The sequence below is a fragment of the Pituophis catenifer genome, unplaced genomic scaffold (genome assembly GCF_029215685.1).
Source record: "Pituophis catenifer annectens isolate HBS135680 unplaced genomic scaffold, rPitCat1.0.hap2 SCAF_4, whole genome shotgun sequence".
Lineage (NCBI taxonomy): Eukaryota > Metazoa > Chordata > Lepidosauria > Squamata > Colubridae > Pituophis > Pituophis catenifer.
In genome coordinates, this window is record NW_027256884.1 from 49,681,068 (window position 1) to 49,695,109 (window position 14,042).

Sequence of the window (14,042 nt, forward strand, 5' to 3'; positions counted from 1 at the left end):
TCCAGAGGATTATAAATGCTTCCTTGAGTGAGGGGTTCTTGCCTCCCGCCTTGAAAGAGGCAGTGGTGAGGCCCCTCCTCAAGAGGCCCTCTCTGGACCCAGCTGTTTTATCAAACTATCGTCCAGTTTCCAACCTTCGCTTCTTGGCGAAGGTTGTTGAGAGTGTGGTTGCGCGACAGCTCCCACAGTACCTGGATGAAACCGTCTATCTAGATCCGTTCCAGTCCGGCTTCAGGCCCGGGTACAGCACGGAAACGGCATTGGTCGCGTTGGTTGATGATCTCTGGAGGGCTCGGGACAGAGGTTGCTCCTCTGTTCTGGTCCTATTAGACCTCTCAGCGGCTTTTGATACCATCGACCATGGTATCATGCTGCGCCGGTTGGAGGGGTTGGGAGTGGGAGGCACTGTTTTACGGTGGTTCTCCTCCTATCTCTCCGACCGGTCGCAGTCTGTGTTGGCTGGAGGGCAGAGGTCGACCTCAAGGCACTTGGTTTGTGGGGTGCCACAAGGGTCGGTCCTCTCGCCTCTCCTGTTCAACATTTATGTGAAGCCGCTGGGCGAGATCATCCGTGGTTTTGGGGTGCAGTGCCATCTGTACGCTGATGACACCCAGCTGTACATCTCCACCCCAGACCACCCCAACGATGCCCTTGAAGTGATGTCCCGGTGCCTGGAGGCGGTGCGGGTCTGGATGGGGAGGAACAGGCTCCGACTCAATCCCTCCAAGACTGAGTGGCTGTGGCTGCCGGCGTCCCGATATAGTCAGCTGGTGCCATCGCTGACTATTGGGGGCGAGACATTGGCCCCCACGGAGAGGGCGCGTAACTTGGGTGTCCTCCTGGACGCACGGCTGTCTTTAGAAGAGCATTTGACGGCCGTGGCCAGGGGGGCTTTCTATCAGGTTCGCCTGATACGCCAGTTGCGCCCCTTTCTGGATCGGGACTCCCTATGCACGGTCACTCATGCCCTCGTTACTTCCCGCCTCGACTACTGCAACGCTCTCTACATGGGGCTCCCCTTGAGGAGCACTCGGAGGCTCCAACTGGTGCAGAATGCGGCCGCGCGGGTACTTACGGGGGCGACATGGCGCTCCCACGTGACACCTCTCCTGCGCGAGCTGCATTGGCTTCCAGTGGTCTTCCGAGTGCGCTTCAAGGTGTTGGTTCTCATCTTCAAAGCGCTCCATGGCTTAGGACCCAGTTATTTATGAGACCACCTTCTGCCTCCGATAACCTCCCACCGGCCAACACGCTCCCACAGAGAGGATCTCCTCAGGGTGCCGTCTGTCAGGCAATGTCGGCTGGCGACCCCCCGGGGAAGAGCCTTCTCTGTGGGGGCACCCGCCCTCTGGAATGAGCTACCCCCAGGGATACGACTAATCCCGGACCTCCGGACCTTCCGCCGGGCCCTGAAGACTTTTTTATTTCAGCAAGCCGGGCTGGGTTAAAAAATTTTAATTGGGTGAATTTTATGGGTAACGGGGTTTTAAATTGGAGAAGCCTAAGATAATTTAATTTTGTTTTAATGTATTTTAATATTTGTATTGTGTGTTTTTAATTCTGGCTGTTCACCGCCCTGAGTCCTTCGGGAGAGGGGGCGGTATAAAAATGTAATAAATAAATAAATAAATAATGTGGAATGTGATTGAATGAGTGCATGAGGGAACCTATTGGGGAACGCAAGCACTTATTGATTTTATTAAATGTATATGCATATATGTGTCTAGGGGTGTGTATACAATAGTTATACAAATGGTACGGAAATGAATACATTGTGTATGTAAAAAACATGTAGAGATTTGACCATTTGGCCTTTTCAATGAATCTAAGTAGATTACATTGAAATGCCGGTGGTGTGACCATTGATATATGTAATAATAATAGTGGATTATTTTACTGGATAGGTTGAAGCCTTTCTTTGTGTAAAGACAGGTGCTCAGAAGATTGTTAAATCATATTGGAGCGAATAATATCCAAATATGAATTGGTTGATCTTATTGATAGAGATAGGGGTATACATTTCATAGTCCAAGGTGATGAAGATTATGGAATAATTAGGAATTGATTGGCAACTACATTTATTGTTTATGCCAAGTTCTACAGGGCGTTGTGAATGTGCTAATCAGATAAGTAAATCTGTGTTATAAAAATTAATGTTAGAGCTTCAACTACCTTGGATGAAGTGTTTGCCTTTAGCTCTATTAAGAATAGGCACTAGTCCTAGGAAAGATCTGGGGATATCTACGTATGAAATGATGTTTGGATTGCCATATGCGGGGAAAGTTGAGATGCCTAGGATAGAATTGAAGGATGTTTTTTCTGAAAATATATACAGGGACTGTCCCAGTGTTTTTCTCATTTAAGGTAAAAAGGACAGAATCTACCTCTTGATTTCTAAGAACATGAATACAAAAGCGGAGACTGGGTCTGATAAAAGCCATTACTGAGAAGAAGTTGCAGCCGGTGTAGGAAGGACCGTTCCAAGTTCTGCTAACTACAGGGTCGGCTGTAAGGACTAAGGAACAAGGTTGGGTATGCTATTCCAGAGTCAAGGGACTGGTGGCTTTGCCTTATGGAAGGACAGTTGCTACGGAACCTGCAAACCCTCTTAAATTGACTTTTTGATGACAAACCTTAGACGATTGGGGACCAATGGATAGAAGAAGAGATTTGTATTTGGCTAGGAGTGGTAATAATTCTTGTTGTGTTTCTGATTGTATTGAGGAAAGATATTATTGATTGGTGTAAATCTATGTTTTGGTATCCAGTGGATATAAGTTCTCCTTGATTGATTGATGAATTGGAGGTAAGATAATAATCTTTTATCTCTTTGGACAATATGTTGGGGGAGCTAGTTCACTAGGAATAATGGGGGTTTTTGTGGTAGTGTTTGTTATTCTACAAGTGCGGATAGGAATGGGGATTTTGGCTGTGTTGCCTAGTTACCCTATAACATGGTAGCAGCTATGTTTCCATACTGAATTCGAGCACCGTTATTCTTTTATGGAAACACCACTAACTCTAACAGACACCACTGAGGAAGCTGAGATATGTATTAAGTCGTCTTTTGAAGATGGTGTGTGCCAAGTGCAACTGTACATATGAGATAGTTCCTCAATACATTGGCCTTACAAATAGAATGGAATTTTTATATAAGCAATGCACTGAGCTATTTGGTAATTATACACCTTCATACAAGAAGTTTCGGATTTTGGAGGAAGGGTTACATTTTCTATGTTTAAGGATACAAGTTCCTTCCAAGTTAATGTTTTTATGTGGTAACATGGCATTGACCAAATTACCTATTGTATGGAGAGGAGTTTCTATACTGTTACAGGATATTCATAATTTACAGGAATAAACTGATAGAGAGAAGAATTGGGGATTGTGAGAAAAATAAGAATTATTCCTGTAAAAGCATAACCTGAGTTACGCCATTTTAAAATCATGTTAAGGCTTTGTTTTACCTTGTATAACCTGATTATATAATTTAGCTGACATTTAAGAACATGAGAAAGGAAGTGTGTAATTCCTGTGTTTTTTAGAGGATGTTTATCTTGCAGGAAATATGTTCTTGGGTTAACTTGCTCTCATTAATTAAAGGAAGTACGCAATTGATGTTTTTGAGGGGTATTTCTGTTGGGAATTGGGGAATTTCCAGGGTGGATTATGTACTACATATGTTATATGATATGTTATATAAGATGTTATGTAAGATCTGAAACTGATTCCCAAGGTACTTATTGACGTGTATTCTGATGTTCCTGAAGACTATAAAAACTCGTGTAAATTGTTTTATTTCCGTCTTTCTCTACTCCAGAGAGAAAGGCCCTTTGCAAAGTAAATAAAAACTCTGTCCCAGGATTATTTTAGTCTCTGTCTCTTTAAAATGGTAATGGGATTTACCTGTCGACCACAACGCTTATAAAGTGTCTTCAAAGGGAACAGCCAGGAACCGGAAACACCTCATAGAGGCAAATAGAGATAAAGATTAAAAGCAACACAACCCCATAACAGTGACCAGGGGTGAAATGCTCCCAGTTCAGACCGGATCACCTGATCCGGTAGCGATGGAGGCAGGTGGTTTGGAGAACTGGTAGCAAAAATCCCTGCCTCCACCCCCCATGCCCAGCTGAGCCACACAATCATCAGAGACTTTTTCTTTTAATTTTTAAAAGCATTTTTTCTACAACCTCTTCGGCCAAAAAAATGCTTTTAAAAGTTAAAAAAAAAGCCTCTGATGATCGCGCGGCTCATCTGGGATCGTCAAAGGGATCGCCAGCTGAGTTGCCTGATTGGCAGAGGCTTTTTTCTTTTAAAACCTCTGACGATCCAAGCTGAGTTGCCAGATCGGCAGAGGCTTTTTTTCTTTTAAAAGCCTCTGACGATCCAAGCTGAGTTGCCTGATCAGCAGAGGGTTTTTTTCTTTTAAATGCCTCTGACGATCCAAGCTGAGTTGGATCAGGCAACTCAGCTGGGATCATCAGAGCCTTTTGAAAACATTTTTTTACAACCTCTTCGCCGAAGAGGTTGTAGAAAAAATGGTTTTAAAAGAAAAAAAAAATTGGCAATGCCCACCCAATCACATTACCCCCCCCCACCAAGCCACGCCCACAGAACCGGTAGTAACAAATTTTAGATTTCACCACTGATTGTGACCCAATTTTGAACTATTCTGGTAAGAATTGATTTATGTTTCATAGCTTATCGAAGCATTAACTTGATATAATGGGCATCATGTTAAAATTTAAACCTTACATGAGCTAACCTGCAAAACTGCTATTCAATGTTTAATTTTCAGTTTGTTGGTTAATTTATTATGTACATCAATATGACTTCAACCATATAGATAGACCCTGTCCAGGTTAATTTGTCCTCAAATTAGCTCTTCAAGTCCTTCAACAGTGTACCTTTGGTCACCATAATTGATTAACTCCACTATGCTGCTGGTCATCCTTTCTTGGTTTTGCTTCACTTCTCTTTTTGGTACTTCCTGTGATTGTTCTGACATTCAATTTGCTATTTCTTGGTTGATTACAGTTTTTTTTTTTACATTTATCCTTAATAAGTTTGTTTATTTCATTCCATGGTCTCTCTGATTCCCTAACAATAAAATTCAGGACTTCAAAGCAATTCCTGATATTCTTTTTTAAAAAACATTTTTATTTTACTTTTTATTATATAAAATACAAAAAAGAAAAGAAAATAGGAAATTAAGGGAAGGAAAGGGAACGGGAAAAGGGGGTGTGAAATATAAGAGGGAAGAGAAAAAGAAAGAAAAGGAGGCATTGACTTCCAACTTTTCCTATCACAGTACAAGATAAATACACTCCAATCTCAACTTTTTGCTTTTACATATTAATACATAACTAGCCATTTCTATAACACCAAATCTTTCTAATCAACAAAACCAAAAGGGGATCCCAAAGCCCGGGGATTCTTCCTAGCTCATGTCTGGAATCACATGCAGGAGTATGGGGAGGATTTTGCTTCAGAGGCAGCTAAAGTGAGATTTGTCCCCATGGCCCCGGAAGGGACTGCAGCAGATTGGATGGTCACCCTTCACAACGATGATGCCCCCCAGCTGAGGGATTACAACCAGTTTATGATGGCACTCCGAGCGCGGTTCAGGGATCCCCTAGCCAAATGCAAAGCTAGGACATGATGATAGCAGTCTGCATATTCTACCATGTTTTCCCCAAAATAAGACAGGGTCTTATTTTCTTTTGACTTCCAAAATATGGCCTTGGCCTTATTATCGGGGTGGGGGGTGGTGTCTTATCCCTAAACCTCAGCCCTAGAGCGTAGGCCAACTGCTTCGCCAGTGCTGCTCAGGCCACTGCCTCAAGCGATCTTCCCGTGCAAACAGCACGAGGTGAGAGGCGAGGTGGGGGGCAAAGGGAGAGAACATGCCCCACATGCACCTGCCATCCATGCGGAAACGGGGCGCTTTTCTTTGGGCAGAAAGTGGCTGTGGCTTGCAACAAGCGGGTTTTCTGGTCTTGGGAATGCCGGGGTGAACGAAGACAGACTCGGGAATTAAGGCATGAAGCTCAGGCTGGGGGGAAATAGGATGGCAGCTGGATCCCCGTTGGGCATCCTCACAGGAGCTGGATCTAGGCCGCCCTTCGGCCAGAGGGGCAGGGGCGCTTCCTCTTTCCCTTCTCCGGCTTCTGATCATCAGAGATCGCCTGGCTAAGTCAGATGCCAGAGCGGCCGCCCCAGGGACTCTGGCATCCCGGCATTGTTGTCGGCATCGTCGTGGCTGCCTTCTCCCCCCACACCACTTTTCACTGCCCGAGCGCTTAACCCGGCTGGTGGGCTCATCGGAGCAGTCCCTCACCACCACCCTTCCCCTAAGCCGCTCCGTTTATCAAGTTCCATCTCAGAGCTCCAGTCCTGGTGGGTTGAGACCATTTTAGAATCCGACACACACACACACACACAAAAGGTTTGCTGAGAGCAAGGTTGGGTTGTGGATGCGGGCAGTGGGCAGAAGGGGAAGGTGACCCCCCCACCTCTTCCCTGGCTATCCCAGGGCTGGCCAAGAGACCCCCTCCCTGCTCTTCCTCCGCCACAGGGCTTTTGGCATCCACAGGGGCTGGTCACCAACCACCCATGTGGGGCTTCTTTCAGTGTGGGGAAGTGGCGGGATGTCTTTGTGCCCTCCCATTGTGTGGAGCCAGCCGGGCGGGCAAGCGAGGCGGGAGTCCCCGGTGCTGCCTTCCAGTTGAGCGAGGGAGGGAGGCTGCTTGCAAAATCCGCTCGTTGGGACTGCGGGCTCCCGTTTTCCCCTCTGGCCGGCCAGGCTCCCTCATGGGACTTGCGAGGGGTTCCCGGTTGCAGCTCACTTTTTCTGGAGCAGCCACCCCCATTGGAAACCCATTTATCTCCCAAGCCAAGGCCAATTGACGGCGGGTGGGAGAAGCTGCAGCGAAGAGGTCAGGGCGGCTGGAGCCATTTTTCACGTAGGGTCAGAGGGTGTGGGCATGAGGGGGGGCTAGCTGGCTGGAGCTCCGGCACCATCCCCCTCCCATCAGTCCCAGGTCGACAGGGCTAGGGCTGACAAGTTTTTTTGCAGCCACCACTAAGAGAAAGGGCGCACGAGCTAGGGTTTGTTCCATGTGGATGGCAGGGGCGTGTGGGGCATGTTCCCCTTCCCTTTCATCCCTCTCCAGTGTCGCCTCCTTATGTGTTGTTTGTGCTACAGCTCAGCATGTGCCTAAGTATTGGGGGAGCTTATTTTCGAGGGGGCTTTTTTTAGTGCATTCACTCAAAAGCCCAATTGGGCTTATTATTGGGACATGTCTTAGTTTCGGGAAAACACGGTAGGATTTCAGATACAACGATCAGACAGAATTACCAGAATCTGGTAAAAAGAAGAGAGGAGGTTTATGTTTATATATCAACGACCAGAGTCTCTGGTCCAGAGACATAACTATTCTAAAGAAATACTGTGATGTAGACTTAGAGACATTAATTATCAATTGCAAACCATATTATTCCCCACGTGAGTTTTCCTTATTGCTGCATATATTCCTCCATAAGCATGTGTAAACAATGCATTACAAACTCTAACTGACCAGGTTATGTGGGCTGAAGTTAAGTACCCAGATTCTGGTCCAATTATTTTGGGAGATTTAAACAAAGCAGACTTAAAGAAAGAGCTACCAAAATATTTTCAGCATGTCAATTGTCTCACAAGAGGCAAGAATACTTTAGATCATTGCTACATAACATTAAAAGATGCTTATCGGTCTTCACCACGAGCAGCTGTGGGACACTGTTCATTGAATGATTCACCTTGTACCTGCTTATAGACAAAGACTTAAAACCATGAAACCAACAATTAAATCAGTGAGGACTTGGACTGAGGAGGCAAAGCTAAAGCTACAGGCTTGCCTTGACTGCACTGATTGGAATGTTTTTGAAGATACCAATGCAGACTTGGATGAACTCACAGATACTGTAATATCGTATGTCAGTTTTTGTGAAGACCTATGTGTGCCAACCAGAAACCTGCAAATATACAGTAACAATAAACCTTGGTTCACAGCTAAACTTAAGCAGCTATGTCGTTCCAAAGAGGAAGCCTACAGAAAAGGCAATAGAATGCTGTACAATCAGGCCAGAAACGTATTAACAAGGGAGATCAGAGCAGCAAAAAGAAGCTACTCTGAAAAGCTAAGAAATCAGTTCTCAACAAATGAACCAGCCAACATGTGGAAAACTCTTAAAAATATCACTGGTTACAGCAAACCACCTTCCCAAGGAAGTCAACAACTGGCAGATGACCTGAATGTGTTTTACTGCAGGCTTGAGAGAAAACTACTGCCATCCATCTCCACAATCCCCATCTCAGATGGGCTGCCAGCAGAATTTTACAAATGTTTACAAGATGCTCTAGGACTATCAATATTGGAAGTCTATAATGAAGTATTGATTAATGTGAAGGTACCAAATTCGTGGATGGAAGCAAATATTCCTCTGATTCTGAAAGAAGACTCAGATTTAATGCAGATAAAAAACTATAGGCCCAGATCTTTACTGAATGCTGACCATAAAATATACGCTTCAATAATGGCAGAGAGACTAAAAAGGTTTCTAAATGAATTTATACATTCAGACCAAAATGGCTTCTTGCCTAAAACAGATTAAAAACAATATGAGAGGGAATTCCGGTTGTACTTCCAGTGCCTTCGGAAGCTGGACCACAACCTCTGCAGCCCCACTCCGATCTCTCCTTGTCAGAGGGCTCAAAATTGAGCCATAGCTATTCTGGAGTGGTGGTGAAGTAAAGGGTTACCACTTGGTGGGTCGAGAAGAACCACATCTCTCCTCCCTAACTAGGAAAGCCCCCTCACGAAGACTTGGAGCAGCAGCAGCAAAAATGGCTGCCATGAAGCCAAAGACAGCCTAAACACCTAAGACAGTGCTGGAGCGGAGAAAGTGAGTGGTGTGAGAGAATACTTTTTATTGGAAAATGTCCCCAAGAAATCCAAGGGGAAAGCATACTTAGAAACATTTGCAGCGGCAAATAAGAATATAAAAAAAAATACAGAGAATTTAAGAAGAAATTTAAAAAAAAAAAAACCAAAAAGAAATATGAACTCTCAAAGTGCAAGACGTATTGAAAAGGCATTGTAAAACTTTGGAATTCTTTTTCTATTAATACTGCCCACTTATTGGATTTACAATTCTAAATAATAAAATCGGAATTGTCAGCAATAACGCAGAGAGGCTGCAGCAAGCTGAAGTTAGAGCACCATCTGCTGCTAAAAGGAGAACTGTGCAATCTTGGGAATAATCATCTACATTTGCTGGATTACAAGTATTTACTTTAAAAACCGTTGGACGTTAAACAAGATCTTTAGTCAAGAGACCCCTGAACATTGTTGAATAAATAAAAGTGATTGGAAGAGATGTGGATAATCCCGTTTTTAAAAAAATTGGATTGACTGCTGGTTGATTAGACATTTAGAATTGTGATTTTAATAATTTCTGGACTATTGGCCTAAAAGGAGAGCTATTAAGCAAAGACATAATATAAAATGGAAGCAAGTGGAGATAATGAAATGGTGCTGAGGTATCAAAACAATAAGGATTTCCTAAAAGAACAATGTAAGGAGATGATGGAAATACTTGATCGCATAGACCAAAATTGGAAAATATAATAAAAGGAACAATGAGCAAAGACCAGGACAATGAGGAAGAAATGGAGCTTCTAGAAGAAATGGAGGAGACAGCAGAACCGAGAAACCAGCAAGAAGACAACAAGGAGGAGAAATTAATAAAATTAATCGTGACTAGGAAACTAAAGCAAGATAAAAATATTTTAAAAGATTTAAAAGGAATGGGAGAACCAGAATGATTACTGGAGAAAAGAGATAGGGGCTAGAACTGACAGCTTCAAAACTAGACAGTGGGGAAAGGTAGAGAGAGGAGACAAAAGCTAGAATACATAGCCAAAAAATAGATGTAGATGAAATAAAAGAATTAAAAGAAGGCTATGGGAGGCAACCGAAAAAGAAAAGAAGAAGAATAAAAATTGGGTTACAGGCAAGTGATAATGGATAAAAGAAAAAGAAAGGGAAAGTAAAGCAAAAGATATTTCATGATAATATTTTAATAATGTACATTAATATAAGAACTATATAATGGATAATTACTTGTATGTAGTGTGGAAGTTAAATATGTAGAAAAATATGGCTAATAGTGAAATTCTAGAATTAAATAACAGGTGATTAGATAATGAAAGAATATGTTTTAATGTAAATGTGTATTAATAGTAGAATTTTAAGGATGGGAAATATAAACAGAGGTATGAAGAAGAATTAAGTTTTTAACTGGAAAATTAGAATTTGAATGATAGTATTGTTAAATAAGCTTAAAACATGCTAGAATTACATAATGGGTGATTAGAAAATGAAAGAATGTATTGTAAGAAAAATATGTGTGGTAAGAAATGTTATTATCACATCTTAGAATATACTGACAGGAGAGGGAAAAAAGTTAAAATAAGAGGGGAATTATACTATATATACACCAATATATTAAGATGTATGGAAGATGTATGGAAGATTTAAAACTGAAGTAAGGGATATGTGCAAATAATTTGAAACAATGAAAATGAATGTAATAATTGTGGGTAACAATATGATGTTTATTTTTATTGAAATGTATGAAACTCAGATATCACACCATTTGCACATTAATATGTACAAATAATATTAAAAAAAACTTGGATTGAGAAAAAAATAAAAACAGTATGAGATGATTTTAAATACATTGGAATATTATGAAGCACATCCTAGAAAACAAATGGCGTGGATCTTCTTACATGCGCAGAAAGCATTTGACAACATATATTGGCAATTTATGCTGTTTAAACTAAAAACTATGGACTTTGGTGAGAGATTTATTAATACGATGAAGGCAATATACCATAAACAAATGGCAAAAGTGATGGTAAATGGAGATATGATGGATAATTTTAATTTTAGAAAAGACACAAGACAAGGATGTCCAGTATCTCCTTTACTATTTATATTGACATTGGAAGTGTTAAATAGAAATATTATACAAGATACAGAAATTAAAGATATGGAAACAAAAAAGGAACAATATAAATTATAGGCATTTGCAGATCATTTGGTGTTTATCTTGGAAGATCCACAAGAAAATGGACTTAAACTAATTAGGAAAATAGAATATGGTGAAGTTTCAGGAGTGAAAATAAACAAAGAAAAAACCAAAATAATAGTTAAAAATGTTACAGATACAGAGAAAAAAGAACTAACAAGGAAAATAATTATATAGATAGTTAAGAAAGTTAAATATTTAGGAATTCAACTAACGGCAAGGTATGTAATGATTAAATAAGATAATTATAAATTGGCGCAACAAATTAAAACAGATGTGGAAAAGAGGAAAAATCTACAATTGTCATTGATGTGAAGAGTAGACACTATAAAAATGAATATATTGCCAAGATTACTATATTTATTTCAAATAATACCAATAAAACGGGGGGGGGGAAATATTTTGAAGAATTAAATAAAACAATATTAAAATATATTTGGCAAGGGAAAAAGGCAAGGATAACTTTGAAAATGTTGCAAGAGTCTAAAAATAGAAGTGGTTTTGGGCTACCAGATTGGGAATTGTATTACCAGGCTTCAATACTTACTTGGGTGAAAGAATGGATTGGCTTGAGGAACAAAAGACTATTGACCTTGGAGGGACATGATCTTGAATTAGGTTGACATGCTTTTTTATGGTATGGAAAAAACAAAATACATAGCTATTTTCCACCTCACTGCTCAGACACTCCTCAACATGGGTATAGCTCACTCCTATTTGCATGGCTGAGTGTCAATCATATCCTTCTGGAGCTGGACCCACCCTTCTTCCTGCTCCTACGTCAGTCTTTTTACTCAGCCATTTGCAAGAGCATTGGAGTGTCTGTTTCTCAGCTAACATTTTGCCTGATATACAGTTTAATTTCGTTAATTTTTATTTTAGACCTTTCCTTTTGGTTTGTCAGTGTTGCACTTCACCTGGCTTCACTTCGGTGACGCTGGTAGGTGCGGAATGGCGGTTTGGGGCTCCGGCCACTGTTCGCGGCTTGGCTTTGCTGGCGGTTAATTTGATTTTCGTTTTGCTGCCATTTGCTTGCCGCTGGGCAGCTGAGACTGACAGCGGCCTCTTTTCACGCTTAGTTTCATCGATGATCCTCACGGCTTGAGTCCCTGCCGGCTGGCATACTCATTAGCCGGACAGGACTTTGCAGTTAAACAATTTTACTTGTGGCTACAGTCCGGCCGGAGGCGCTTTGTTTCGCCTGGCTTGCGACTCTCTGTGGATTCCCTCATGGGCTGCCATTTTGTTTTTTAACGGCTGCCCGCCTTTTTGCTGCTCCGTTTGCGCCGTGACCTGGGCTTCGGTTTCCAGGGTCGCTGGCTTGACCACAGGTGTGGATGTTGTCCAGACCTTACCTGCGTGTGGCACCTGACTGGAGAAGTTTGATTGACAGCATTCAGGGAAGTACCCACCTTTTATTCTTTAAAAAAAAAACCTTCATAAATAAATATAATAATATTATTCATTATAACAATATAGATACCTGTATATATATAGATATATAAAAACAAAAAACAATATTTTGGAATTTGTTGATTGACCCACGTTGAGGGTTTGTTTTCTATGGACAATATGGAGGCAGTTGCCCTTTCCTCAGACCTTGACAGGAGCCCCTCCCCATCTCCAGTTCCTTCCCCTAAACAGGCCAAGGGGAGGAAGACTAAGGGTTCTAAAACTGCAAAGTCTGGCAAGTCTTCTAAATCAGACAGGGATGCCCAACGTTGGCACAATGCCCTGGAGAAACAATTTTCTAAGCACAACACCAGGCACAGTTGCTTGATTGCCATGAACCAGTTGATGAGGATTTGTGCCATAACACCGATTGTGACCCAGTGGTCTCCCATGAAGTAGGAAACCAGGGTGGTGAACCTTGTGCAGACTGTCCATCCACTTCTAAAGCATTGCCATTGACCTCTGCCAACCAGGCCGGTGTCAGAGCTAGGTCTAGGTCCTCTAGCACTGTTAGCCACAATTCTCAGGCTTCCAGGCCTGCTCTTGAGGCTACTTTTACACCCACTGCAGCCGGTCTCCGCCCTGAAGCAGGGCCTGCCTTTGGTCAGCCTTTGGATTTCCAGTCGCTATTTACTCAGGCAATGTCCCACATTTTTCAGGTTGGGTTACAGCAGACCACTGGTATGTTACCTAATCCAGGTTGTGCCACTGCTGCTTCATGCCATATGCAGTCTGACTATGGACCGCAACCTTCTACTTCTTATGGTCAGGTGTCTGAACCTGTCAGGGAGGAAGATTTCCTGGAGGACTTTGAGATGTCGGATGACGAGGAGATGGTCCAGGACAAACCTGCCTTCCCGGGGTTGTTCAAGCCTTCCTTGTTTCGTTCCCTTTTGCGCAAAGCGAAGGTTGCCACTAACATGGACACCAACCCAAATCAGGGTTCTGCTTCTATTCCACCGGGCCCTAATAGTAACTTGTTTAATCTACCTAAACCTGACTATGACTTTGTGCCGTGTCCTGACCTTTTCTGCTAGGTCATTCAGAAACCGTGGGACCACCCTGCCTCGCTTTCCGACCGGAATGCCTTTGATCGAAAACTGTACGCCTCGGCTCCTGCGCTGGATGCTCTCCTGCAGTTGCCTACAATAGATGATCCGGTAGCCAGTCTTACGTCTTCGTCTATTCTGGTAGGTGAAGCCGGTGATGGCCTCAAGTTTGAGGATAAAAGGGCGGAGATGGCATTTCGTAAAACACACCAGGCGGCGGCATGGGCCATCTGTGCTGCTACTTCATCTTCATTCTTCAACCGGGCATCACTGGTGTGGTTGCGTCAATTGAGGGACAGAATTCCTCCTGAAGACGCTCATTTACAGCAGGATCTGGCTAAGCTAGTCGCTGCTGCTGAATATTCGGCCGATGCGTCTTTGGACGCAGCTAAATTTGCT